Source organism: Mustela lutreola, chromosome 3, assembly GCF_030435805.1.
Source record: "Mustela lutreola isolate mMusLut2 chromosome 3, mMusLut2.pri, whole genome shotgun sequence".
Lineage (NCBI taxonomy): Eukaryota > Metazoa > Chordata > Mammalia > Carnivora > Mustelidae > Mustela > Mustela lutreola.
The window spans coordinates 116,173,136-116,187,435 of NC_081292.1; the positions used below are offsets into that span (position 1 = coordinate 116,173,136).

The window sequence follows — 14,300 nt, forward strand, 5'->3', positions numbered from 1 at the left end:
GAGCCTGATGTGGAGCTTGAACTCATGACCCTGAGATCACAACCTGAATGAAAACCAGAGTCTGACACAACTGACTACACCACCCAGGTTCCCCATGAACTCTTAATAATTAAAGGGCATAAAATACAGATATATTGAGAAACAAAGGACCAAAAACATGATAAAAATGTCTAAAAGACCTAGACAACTCACAATATAAATATGACCCTTAAATCCTTTTTTAAAAGTTTGATCTCACTTAAAATTAGAGAAACACAGATTAAAACAGCATTGAGATAACATTTCTTACTGGTCAGATTGATGAAAATTAAAAAGAATGATAGCACATTCTCTTTGAGGCTATTGGGAAGTAGGCACTCTCATTACACACTGGTGGAAATGCAAGCTGGCATAGCTCTTCTGGATGGCAATTGGCAATCCCTAATAAATACACATGCATTTTTTTTTTAAAGAATTTATTTATCGGAATGAGACCACACAAGCAGGAGAGCAGTGGGGGGTGAGGGAGAAGCAGACTACAGCTGAGCAAGGAGCCCAACATGGGGCTCAATCCCAGGACCCTGAGGTCATGACCTGAGCTGAAGGCAGATGCTTAACTAACTTAGCCATCCAGGTGCGCCAAAACATATGCACTTTGAAAAATTTTTATTTAATCTTTACACCACATGTGGGGCTTGAATTCACAACTCCAAGATCAAGAGCCGCATGCTTCTCCTACTGAGCCAGCCAGGCACCCCTTACATATGCACTTTTGACACTGCAGTCCCACTTGTAGAAATCTTCTGTAAAGATAACACTTCCATATGGACAGGTTTGTTCATTTTAGAAGAGCATTTCTAGTTGCAAAATATTGAAATGCCCATACAGGAGAACGGCTGAATCAATTATAATAAAGCCACACAATAGAGTACTGTATTGCTATAAGAAAGAATGAGGAGGCTCAGTGGGTTAAGCCTTTGCCTTTGGCTCAGGTGGTCTCAGGGTCCTGGGATCGAGCCTTGCATCAGGCTCTGCTCAGAGGGAAGCCTGCTGCCCCCCACCCCCCCGCCTCTCTGCCTACCTCTCTGCCTACTTGTGATCTCTGTCAAGTGAATAAAAAAAAAAAAAAGAAGAATGAGGAGTATCTCTGAACTGTTGCAGTGCAATTAGGTGAAAAGAATAAAGTATAAAAGTATCTATGTACTTTGCTACTCTTTGTGTTAGAAGAGAGATGTATATACATGTGCCTACTCATCTGTGCAAAAAATACAGGAATGATAAACCAAAAACTAATGAAATTGGTTTCCTATAGAGAAGGAGTGGGAATGTGGTAGAAAGGTTGGGGTTAGTGGGAATGAGATTCTTGGGATGAGGAGGAAGTGACATGTCTCCAACTATACTTTTCTTTATAACTCTGACTCTTAGAACTCCGAAAATAAATAAAAACCAACCCAGTATATGTGTTTGGGCAGGCAGAGGAGTGGGAGTAGGGATTCCAAAATGGAATATAAATGCTAGCGAATGAACCTGACCATATTACAAATGAATAACATAAGTACAGTTATTGAGTGGGGAAGAGAAAAACTAAGTAACCTTGGGAAACTTTGATTATGTAAAGGCAAAAAGAACAAATATTGTGCTCTGGGTACTAATTGTGTTCTCCCAGAGGTATTGGTTGGGAGTTCTGAGACTAACTTTTTTGTATACTAAGTTTCAACAACTAAGTGATTATATCATAGATAACAAAAGTATGATTTCTCGCTGTTGGATAAAGCACTTAAAGATAGTGAAAAGAATAGTCTAGAGTAGTCTTTCACTGAAGTTGGACATATCATTAAATCAGGAAGCCGGGATTGAACGCATATACAAATGCAGAAATACAAAAATAAATATAGAGGTATGAATGTATATATCTATCTCTCTCTCTTGAGAGGGACAAAGAGCACTGAGACCCTAGTCAGACTGAGCATATCAGTGCCCAGATCCTCTGGAAATACTATTTCCAAAAATTGGAAACATGGATCCTTGGAGAAATGTTTTTTTTCTGAGTCTGGGGCCCAGAAAATACAAATGAACCTGGAACATCATGTAGTACCAGAAAGTAATTTTTTAAAATAATGGCATTAGGTTATAATATTATATAATAGTATTAGGTTATAATACGTATTCAAATGTTCATACATATAAAATATGAAGAGCGAGAAGGGATAGTGCTTTCTTACAGTGGTCCAATAACTATATACTTCCAATAAGTACAGAAGAGAAGAAGGAAATCAAAATCATCCTTGGGCAAACAGCATTGTAGTAATTATTGCATGCAGAAGTATCAGTGGATGCTAAAATGAGCAAAATTATGAGGAGAAACAAAATGTTTTCAAAGTTACTGAATGCCTCTCTACAAGATACTTATTAATTACAAAGGGGAAAATAGCAACTGTATAGGAAAAACAGGGGAGACACCACCATAAGTAATCCAAGTAAAAATCACCAGTTACAAGACAATATGGCAACATCATGTATGCCCAGATATAGTGCACTGAGAAGGGTGTAATTTCACTTCTGTGGTATTCTTGTCAAAAATGCATTATCTTGGGCACCTGGGTGGTTCGGTCGTTAGGTGTCTGCCTTTGGCTCGGGTCATGATCCCAGGGTTCTGGGATCGAGCCTCGCATTGTGCTCCCTGCTCTGCAGGAAGCCTGCTTCTCCTTCTCACACTCCCACTGCTTGTGTTCCCTCTCTTGCTGTCTCTCTCTATATATCAAATAAGTAAGTGAATAATCTTTAAAAAAAAAAAAAAAGTGAACTTCATGGTTCACAAGAACCCATGAAGAACATAATCCCTTCGCATTTATATTATTCACCTTTGCAATTTATCAAATCCACTGAGAGCAAACAAGCCAGCAGATTAAGCCAGATTAATTTGGGGCCACTTGTAAGTAGTGTGCGATAGAAACTTGTTATAGAATCTAATCAGTGGGGTCCCTGTGTGGCTCAGTCATCTAAGCATCTGACTCATGCTTTCGGCTTAAGTCATTTTGGGTTCCTGGAATCGAGCCCCAAGTTGGACTCTGCAGGGAGTCTGCTTGGGGAGTTCTTTCTCTCTCTCCCTCTGCCCCTCCCCCCCAAATAAATAAGTCTTTGAAAAATCCAATTAGCTAGTTTATGCTACTATCCAGTTTACATTAAGACAGGCAGTTACCATGTCACTTTACTTCTGAGCTTTAGTTTCCAAACTATAAAATAAGGTGGGGACTAGGTAAGAGTGTTTCTGAGGTCCATTGCAAATGTATAAAATTCTATTAGTTATTTCCGAAAGCATTTTACTAAAGATGTGTAATCTGTATAGAAGTGCCTTGACCAAGCCAAGACTCAAGATTTTAGTACTTTTATTGTTTATTGACAATTATTGGAAATGAGTGTTTCTATTGAGGGGGCTGAAAAAAACAGGCTACAGGAAATGAATTTCTTCTTTTAATGTTGCATGATTTCATTTTCAGTAAAAGTAGCAGAATCTTAAGGAAATGAGGAAATTGCCAGGGTTCAAATGTGTCTCTAGCACAGAATACTACTTGGAGAGATAACTTACTCAGTAACACAAGGAGTGTGTTAGGTGGTGGAGGGAGGTGTAAAAACCCTTTGGCATAGAATAGTGGAAAGAACCCTCCCTTAGCAGGATAATGTCTTCTGCATCTTATTTTTTAATATTTCAAAGTCAAGTATTTTTACTTCAAATTACAGAGGTTTCAAAAAGAAAATATATTTGCTAATAGATTAATGCTTTATGACAGTCACTCTGCCCCCCTTTTAAAACATTATTAAAAAAATAATAATCCTAATAAAAGTGCTCTCACAGTTTAAAAGATGTGTCAAATTCCATGCATTAAAAAAGCTACGGTAGATTAAGACTTTATCTCAAAACAAAAAAAGAAAGCCGCTAGAAAAGGTTTTACAGAAAAGTTTAAAGATAGTAGTATAATGAGTGTCCAAATACCTTCTGGTTTTACCAGTTTTTAATATTTTGCCATATTCACTTGTTCTGTCTCTTTGGCTAATGTGTTTTTATCATACCCCCAAATTTTAATATTGATGAAATTTCAACTCATGTACTAATCACATGATTGACATCCCCCAGTTGTTTGTAAATACCCTTCATAGTTTTTTTTAAAAAATCAGAATCCAGTCAAACGTAACACTTTATATTTATTGTCATCTCTCTCTAGTCTTTCATAAGTTTGCATATTTTTTTCATAATATTGATATATGAAGAGTTTAAGCTGGCTGTCTTGTAGAGTGGTCCACAATATAAATTTGTCAGATTGTTTGCTCACGACTGGGTTCAGATTATGTATTTTCAGAGTAATATTACATAGGTGGTTATTTTTGTCCCCTACTACATTACATCAGGAGGCCTATAATGTTTGTCTCTCCTGTTAATGGGTGATATTAAGTTTGATCACTTGGTTAAGGTAGAGTCTGCAGGTTGTAAACATACCTTTTACTCTTTGTAATTAAAAGTTATCATAAATTGAAGAATATCTTGTCTAGTAACTGTCTTTCACCCAATAGGTTGTGTCATATATTTCTGACACTTGCCAGAATCTTACTGCATTACTAATTGCAAAATACTGATTTTCTTCTTATAAGAAAATGTTAACTTTCTAAAAAAAAATAGTTTAGACATAAGATGTCCCTTATGGTAATTATTTGCTCTTTTTATTAATAATGTTGGGAAATACGTGAGAGGACTAGATTCAAATGCTGTTTTTGACTTAAAAAGTCAGGTGAGAGCTAAGGCAATAAAAAGTTAAAGTTTATCGGGAATGTCAGTAATTAGATTTAGACAATTAAATTTCTGTTATTAGTCCCATAGTTGCCCTAGTTCCTATAATTCGGTTGGGAATTAAGTTTTCACCTCATAACTACAGTTAAACACTATGTTAATAGAGGCAGTGTGCTTCAGGTTTTACAGAGGACATTACTGAACATTCTAAGAAGTACAGTATGAAATTTGAGATTAAGCAAAAAATGAATTTTTTTTTAAAGATTGTATTTATTTATTTGACAGAGAGAGATCACAAGTAGGCAGAGAGGCAGGCAGAGAGAGAGAGAGGAGGAAGCAGACTCCCTGCTGAGCAGAGAGCCTGATGCGGGACTCGATCCCAGGACCCTGAGATCATGACCTGAGCCGAAGGCAGCGGCTTAACCCGCTGAGCCACCCAGGCGCCCAAAATGAATTTTTTTTAATTCATCTTTCTTTTACTGAGGATTTATTCTTGAAAGTTTTCTTTTGTTACCTGACCTTGTTGGCGTGTTTTAAGCACATTTCCAAGACATCATAAGAAACCTTTCCAAATCTGTTTCACTGTTTATTTGTATGGAACACTTAAAGGGTGCAGACAAGATGACCTACTAATTAATTCTAATAGCATCCATTAATGGTTATTAATGGTATAGTATCCAAAAGGAATATTGAAGGCTCTGTGTCTTATTGGCTAGGTGTAGATTGTTCCTAAATGAAAGGTTCATTATCCATGGAATTCACTGTTAACATCTAAGTCCTTTCCCTTCAGAATCTACTTGACAGTAGTATAACTACATTTTAAAATTTTTTAGTTACGATTTTTCACTAATTCAAAATTTCTTGAATTTATAAGGCCTAAAAATGTCCAAAGTTCAGAGAGAAAATAGAATCATGTGGAACATTATCATCCCGATATACAAGTAGATTTATCCTGACCCATCTGACTAGTAGGAATACTCTTTTTAATTTTTGTTACAATAACAGTAGGTTCCTTCATCATTCTTAATTTTAGTGTATCCATCTGTTTCATAACAAAAGCCTTTATTCTGGTTTTTAAGAAAAGCTGCCTTGAATTTATGTTTCTCATATGTAACAGATTCTGAGGAAAAAAATCATTTGTACCCTTTGATAAAAGCAGTAACCATATAAGGAAAAGTCAGAAACTTGGATATTTGTTTTGGGATATTCAGGCTTGATTTTTACCTCTGAACACATCTAAATACTGAAGAGTACAGGGCATGGTAAGGATTGTAATCTAGGGAGGTAGGTATTTTGAGGAACTTTAAATTAACGTGAAACCTCTCAGTCAAAAATCACTGATAATAGCTGCTGTTACCACCTTTCTTGTTTGTATAGTTAGAAAGGGTTTTGTGGATTTATATCTATATTAAGTTAGTTATAGGGCTGAAATAGAGCCTATTTGTGAGAGAGGAATAATATTTCCAAGTTAAAAAGTCAGTGTCTTTATTTTGCTGTTTGCTAGTTAATATATTGTGCACGGATGATCTGTTAGGCTGTAAGGGCTTATCAATTCTTTAAGACTTAACCTTTTAGTGGCAGAAAAAGCAGTATGTCTGCTTGGTGGGATACATTTTTCTTCCAGTAGTACAAGTAATGTATAAGCTTTGTCTGATTAGGATCCATACAAGATTCCTGTGTGCTTCCAGAAAGTATGATCTTTGTTTCGCCGAATGGGAAACAAGCGTGTGCATTACCCAGCTATCAGAGAAATCAATGCTTAGAATTTAAAAAACACACTTGTCTGCTTATTTGGTGTTTTACTCAACAGACACAGTTGGTTGTCTGTTTTCTTCATTTTGTGCGTCTGCTCCTAGTTGTTGAATGTTTAATAAGCTGTGTATTTTTTGTTGTTTTTTGCTTTTGTTTTTAACTTGGTTTCGGTTCATTCCTTTTCTTATAAGTCGATCACTTGAGCTCATCTAGACAACAAGCATCTGACACAAGGCAGAATTGTCCTCTGATCTCAGTTCTTTTGCTGTCTCCATCTGTTGGTGTGAAGAAGTAATGCTCTTGCCAGAATAAGCGAGCTCATTTTAATTTTAGCAAAAACAAATTAACAAATAAGGAATTGTGCTCTTAATTGCATTTTCTTCCTTTGTGACAATTAAGTCAGTATAAAGATGCAAAATAATCATGGGATGTCAGTTTTCGTAGGCAGATTCTTTGTTTTTTATAGACTTTTTGCTAATAATACTAAAAGTGTCAAAGAGAGTTATTAAAAACCTGATGTATTAACCACGCCTAGATTCTATACATTTTGTTTTAGGGAATTTGAGAAGAAGATAATTATCTTAACTTTTTTCACCAGTGTGAGGTCAGGAATCAGTGTGCAAAAAAATTTGAAGAGCGAGAAATCTCAAATATCCTGACAGCCTTTGCACATTCACAGTTTCATGGGCTTTTGCATCATTGCTCCTGAATTGCTAATGAAGAGCTCAATATAGCTTCTGATGCATTTCAGATATTCTTGGTGGTGACTGGCTAGAGTGTTACTGACATCACAACATACAGCTGTTGACTTTCTATTGTCTCTGAGTCCTCGGCAAGTGCTTTAGACTGCTCTAAAGCAGCGCTCTCCCAATGCCTGACTAATCAGCTGTCTGTGTGTGCGGTGAGCTCTGTAGAGGAGCAATGCAGAGCATCAGTTTACAGATACTATGGAAAATACATCTTCATTCACTCTCTATGATGAAGCGAATGCCAGTACAATGAAGGTATGTATGTGACTCTTTGTTTATTTGCTAAATGTGTACAAAAGGTAATCAATTCTGTGAAGTTATTCTTCGTGTCACTAAGTGCCATAATTTTGCTAGGGGCATGTGTGGTAAAATCCTTACCATGTCCAAAATGACAGCATGTTTTAAAAATGGTTTTTGCTTATTTTTGCAAAGGTGGATTTGTTTAGGTTGATAGAATGAGTAGTAGGATTCATTTACTTCTTAGCTGAGGACAAGTTTTTCCTTCCCTACCCCAAAATTTGTGATAACTCTTTGTGCTGTATTGATTGAACAGTTTACCTGTATGCTCCTTATTATTTGTGTATAGCAGTTGAAGAAATGATTTCTCTTTCAATTTCCTCATGAAAAGATATGCTTATGGCTTGTTGAATCTTAAAAATTTATTTGTGGAATAAATGCAGTGTAGATGAGACTCCTCTTTTGAAAATTAAGAAACTAAGAACCTTAACTTTAAAAGCTAATGTTAATTTTTTTTTATCCTTCTGGGGGAAGAGGTAGAATAATTTTTAAAGCGCTTATAACAGGGCACTACCTAGATACATAGCAATGTCATTGCTTTGATTAGCATGATCATACCACATTGCAAAAGAGCTAATGCTAATAAAACTCTGTAATTTTTAAGAACTATCTTATTTCTAGTCATACTGTCTAAAAATTTTGACATATACCTTCAAATTTTTTAATTCTTCAAAACAGGACTCTTACCTTAGAGGTAAGATAGAGTGACATGACTACAATATGTCTATTAGTGTAACTGGCTCGTTTGAAAGGTTTTTGAGTTTGCTCCCTTTTCACCTAGAATTAGGCAAAATTTTACCAGCATATGAAATTGCTGTGCTATTTTCAAACCCCCTCCCCATATGAAAGTAATTTTGATCCTGAGAAATAACTCATCTCTTTTAGAGGAAACAGGAAGAAAATCACTAAATTGCCTGTTATCAGTGCTGAATATCATTACTTCTTTCTTTTGTTTCTTTCTCATTCCTAACTGTGTAAGTAATTAGGATCATGAAAATATTAATAGCTATTAATAAAATTAGGGTCTCTTATCTAATACATTATTTCAACCTAATGCCAGGAGGATTTCATCATTTCTCTTTTAAGCTTCAGGGTTTCTTTGAAGTTTTATGTTGAGAAATAGAAAAGAAAAAAATTACACAGCAGGTACTCTGAATCTTGTCTACAACTGTTTTCACCCATCTTTTTCACATTCTACATTTTTTTTATACCTTTCCTCTTTTTTATTCTTTTTTTTTTCCCTTAGGTTTCTGGTTGCATCTCTCTCTGCCTTCCCCTGCCCCACCCGTGTGTATGTGCGTGTGTGTGTGTGTGAGAGAGAGAGAGAGAGAGAGAGAGACTTTCTGAGTGTCTCTTCCTCTCTCTCCCTTCTTTCTCCCTCTTTTCTTCCCCTAGCCCATTGGTCTTTTCCAGTTTGTCTCAGTCTCTGTCCCTTTCTGTCCATCTATCTTGTATCTCAGGGTCTCTCTCCCTGTTTTTCTTTCCTTTTCTGCTCCTCTGACTCTCCCTCTTCCTTATCTCCCTCTCTGTTTTTACCTCCATGTCCCTGTCTAGCTATCTCTGTAGCTCCCTCTTTTTCTCTGTCTATCCTTTTCTCCCTTTATGTTTGTTTCTGTCTCTCCCTCTGCCTTTGTCTCTGGTTCTGAGAGTGCCTCTTCCCCCCTCCATCTTTCTGTCTGTCCTCTCCTCTACCTCTTCTTCCTCGCTTACCATCTTCTTACTCACGTGCCTCACCTCCTCCCTGCCTCTCTGACCCTATTTCTGTCTCTCCCGGTCTCCCTGGCTGACCTTCTCTTTCTGTGTCCCTCCCTCCCTCTCTTGGCATTTTGCTCACTTTTCCACCCTACCGTCAAGATCTTTTTCTATCTTTCCTGTCCAAGCTTTACTCACACACATGTACTTTGTAAATTTCATTGTCATACAGTTTTTCCTTTTCATTAGAACCAGATCTGCACTTGACTTTAAATTTTTTTGGTTAATTAATAAGTTACTAGTTGCATTTTAATTTATGTTAATTAAACTCTGCTTTCTAAAAGATATTAATGGGTAAATAATCAAATATATTTTAAATAAACAGATATCTACCCTTTGTCTCAATTTCTGTATTTTTAGAAACTTATGTTTCATGCCTTACAAGTGGATTGAAAAGATCACATATTGAAATTATCATTAAAATGTTTTGCCTTCCAAAGATACATGTTTACACTGTTAAAGAGAAAGCTTTTACTCTTAATTTTTGTATTTTTCAAGATTTTTAGAAAGCAGTTTTAAAATTACTTTTCAAGATAATTAAGACAATATCCCATCTCATGATGGTGCTCCAGGTTATGATAAACTTATTTTTTTATACCTGTATGGCTTTTTTTATACCATCCTATATTTTCCAAAACTGTTACTTGGACATATGTTGGGATTTTTTTTCTTTCATTTTTAACTTTTTACTTTGAAATAATTATAGATTTATAGGAAACAGCAAAAATCGTACACAGAGTTCCCTTGTGTGTTTTTAAAGATTTTCAGGATTTTTTAAAATGTTTTCCTCAAGATTTTGTTGTTAGTGTCTCAGTTTTTTAAAAATATTCTGAAGAACAAAAATTCACTTATCATATACCTGTTTACATAATCACAAACCAAGCAACTGCCATTATACTGTGTTTGCTTAGTTTTGTAAAAGCAGATTGAGACAGCAGTTTGATGAAGACATAGTATATCTCAAATAGCATCATGGTTTCATGATAACTAGAACTATCAGGGAAGAAAAATTCACAGTTAACAAACTATATATGTTTAAAAAGCAAAGAAAGCTGTGAATCTTTTCAGAACGGAGTTAAATGTCATTTTCATATGTATCCCTCCTCTAAAATTTATGTAGTACTTGTCATTGCTACCTTCTTTTGATTCCTGCCCTGCTTCTTATAGTTTGCTTCTATGCTGTTAAATCAGACTCCTGGTCCTGTGGGGTGGGAGTGAAATAGGACAGAAAAGTCATTGTCTTGTAAACCTTCTCATCACACCTCTCTGGCTGACCAACGCTTATTCTAATTGATATAGGTTATCTTTAATAAAGTTAAGACAGTGATTTTTATTTTTTTAAACTGAGATCCTCTAAGCCATAGAGTTGTACAGATGTGCTTTGGTGACTAGAGGGAAGCCTGAAGCCCAGTTAATGTCTCTTGATCCAGCCCCACCTTCTCGTTTGACCAGAGCAAGGTTTGGGGGAGCGGGAGGGCCAATGAAGGGAGGGGAAATGTGTGTATGCAATTATATATATATATAAATTCATATTCTATATTTTAGAATATATGTATTTATTTATAGATAGAATATTTTAGAATATATATTTACATAGAACATATATTCTATATTTTATGTATAACATGCATATAAAAATATTACATGTAAAATATAAAATAAGAATTGCTAGCTAGGATTCATGTATATGCTTCTAGAGAACTAAGAAACCCTGAGAAGCACATGCAAAAATGTCTCTGAACATACACGAGTATGAGTGCTACGTTTCTACAGAAAGGGTTGTTGGATTTAATAGGACTCTCAAGAGGATCCTTTCATGGTCTAAAAATAATTAAGAATTACTGCTTTATGGTGTCTATAAATCACTACTCAATCTGTGTGGATTTAACATTTTCTCTTTATCTTCAAATGCTTAGAAGGGTGTAATGATTTCCTCCAGCAGCAGGCACTTCCACAAAAATCATATGTAGTTTTTTTTCAAGTAGTTTGAACATATGCAATGACTGATTACCATATACATCTGATGTCAGACTACAATATGGGATCACCAGAGAGATACAGCAGAATGTTTTCTTTGATCAGTACTTTCAAAGTGCTTCTTAAACCACAATTTTTTTAATATATCTAAAATAAATGCCAAAATAATTGAATACTGCATGCCTCCATTGAGCTCCAATGAGACAGTTGTAAAGAAAGCAAGAAATTTATATTAATAACTACTAAAACAATTTGATGTGGTGGACATGGCTAGGCAATAATGAACAAAAGTCCTTAAAAAATTAGGTCTGAAATGTATTAGACTCTGAATTTATTCATGGTGTGCAAAGCCATAGGCAGTTGAACCAATTAAATTGGACAGAACCTTGGGTATTTTAAAGAGAAATTTTATCTGCTCATTGTACAAGTTAGGTGTATAGTATGAATGCTAGAGACCATGAAGGTCTCAGCAGTGTTCACTCATGCCTAGTAGCAGCATCCTCAAGCTATAAAAGTATTTGCACTTTGTTGTACACAGCCTTTTGTAGAGTCTAAAGGTAGACGAGGGCAACTGAAAGACAACACCTGTTCTACCTTAAGCTGTTTTTAAGCTATTTTTACTGACCATGAAATGTTCTTTGACCAAAAGAAGAAATAAAACATTTTTGAGCTCTTTTTTTTCCCTCCGAACATAATCCCTAGGTGCTTTCTTGAAAGAGGGATGTGATCCTTTGTTAGAAAGAATGTAGTTGGCAGTTGAAGAAGTGAAGGGTGGCATATTAGTAGTTATAAAACAGAATTCTGCCAAGTGTAACCTAAATTAAAATCCTATAAAGGAAACAGATTTTGTGTAAGAAGGAAATGGGTTGTTAAGTCTACTGATTCAAATGCTAGAGAGAATATGAAGTTTCACATGTTGATGAAATATATTAAGCCATCAAAGAAACTTTGGGTGGATTAGATACATGTTCCAGAAGCCCAGCATGAGTTTTACTAAGACTCTTTGATGACAGAGCTTAATACTTCTAAGGCCTTCAAAGAATTTTCATTGTGATCTTTTGATAAAAGTGAAATGCTAGTCATGGCTAAAAAGTACATGGAGGTGAATTCATTTAGTTATATTAGTTTTACAGAGAAAAAAATACCAAGTGAAATAGAATTTTGAATGAGTAGGGGGAACATCACATCACAGTCTAGCTAAAATACCACAAAGACTATAAAGGTTTCTTATGGGATATCCTAGCACTTGGCACAGTCTGTGGAGAGTCTATACCTTCTCATTGATGGCATTATGAATGGTTGAGTAAAGAAACTGGGATTATGTTCATGATGATGCTCACTTTTATTCATGAGCTATATACTACAGATATGCTGTGAAACCATCACAAAATACTTTAGTAAGGAATGTAACATGTGAGACTAGACAATGCAAAAGATTGATAATTTCAATGACTTCTTATACCAGCTAACCCAGAGTTGCGCTTAACTTCACCTACAAATCTCTGCTTCAGACACAAGCCATCCTCATTTCTGACCAGTTAACTGTGAAGTTTCCTGTTACCCTCTCAGAACTGATAATTTACAAGAACAACTTAAAGAACTCAGGAAGGTGCTGTACTTAAAATTGTAGTTCTATTATAAAGGATGGAATCAGCACCAAAGGAAAGAAACAAAGGGCCAGATTAGGAGGATCCCAAATGCAGAGCTTTCCTTGTCCTCTCTCTGTGGAGTTAGGATGCATTATCTTCGCATTCAGTGGTATGTGATGATATGTAGAATATTGCAGTCCAGGGACTCTCGCCCAGGGTTCAGGATTCATAGTTTTTATTGGAGCTCTGTTAAATGAAAGATTGAACCATTGGCCATGCAGTTGAACTCAAAACTCCCACCCCACCCTTGTCTTCTAAGCAGTCATGCAGATATCGCATGGCTCCAAACCCCAACTTGCTAATTACCTAGTTAGTCTTCCTGGTGTGACTGTCCCCATCCTGGATCATTCATTAGCATAAACCCACTTTGGGGCCTACCATGAGCAGCTCATTAGGGTGAACTATCAAGACACACCATCAGTAACAGATACTCCCATAGCAAGGATTTAGAAGCTACCTCCCAGGAACCAAGGACAAAGGCCAGCCAAATTCTCCATTATACAATATTTTACTCTCTAGCAATATTGCTTGATGTTCTGTACTAGGTAAGTAATTTACTTTTGTGGTTCTCATTATTTAGAAGAAAAAACTTGAGGTCAAGTCTGAATACATTGATATTTCTCCCTCCAACCAGTTCCCTCTAACCAGTTCCATTGCTTAGAAGCATCTCTGAGTAGATAATATACTATTTAAAGAATGAACTATAATCATTTAAACTCAATAAAAATCTATGTTCTCTCTCAATAAAAATCTATGTTCTCTCTCCTTACATGCCCATTATCTTAAGTTCTTCTCTCATCCTCATTATCTGTGCTCAGTTTCCAGGAATCTATACCTTTAAATATTCGTGGTTAATTTCCCAAAGCATGATCAGATGGTAAGACCAGTCTTTCTTTCTCTTTGTAGTCTTTAAAAGAGTTTTTGTTATGTGTCAAAAGAGCTTATTAGAACTTGATCTATTTCAATCCTACATTTAACACAAAAGTAGGGAGCTCCCAGTTTAATCCAGGACTGTGATGGGTTTAGAATTAAGGCAAAAGATATTTTATCCTCACTAGCACTGTATTAAGAGGTAGTTAATAAACACTTCAAGAATGGAGTGCCATTGATGGCCCTCATTTTATTGCATTGTCTCTTGCCTTCATCTCCCAATATCTCAGTGCCTTTAGAATCTTGCCAGGTTACCCTGGGATGCCCCAAGTTACCTCCTGGGAGCTCCTGAACAGCTCTTGTATACTATTCTGATTTTGTCTTTCTCTGCCACACTACCAGTTTTGATAGTACTTGTCATAAATTTGCTCATGTCCCTGCCCAAGGTTGCATCTCCTAGAGCATCCAGCATTAGTTTTCAGGGTACCACAGCCC

At 36.0% G+C, this 14,300-nt stretch overlaps 1 protein-coding gene across 8 annotated transcripts in view; it reads left to right on the forward strand.

Moving 5' to 3' along the window:
• Positions 1-14,300, forward strand: part of R3HDM1 (R3H domain containing 1) — a 204,340-nt gene that overhangs the window by 46,663 nt on the left and 143,377 nt on the right. The window contains exon 1 of one of the 8 annotated variants that reach the window (XM_059166719.1): positions 7,341-7,515. The exons of the other annotated variants lie outside the window; for them this stretch is intronic. The gene's annotated coding sequence lies outside the window, so the exon portion shown is untranslated. Of the gene's footprint in view, positions 1-7,340; positions 7,516-14,300 lie in introns of those variants that run through there. 8 annotated transcript variants of the gene reach the window in all.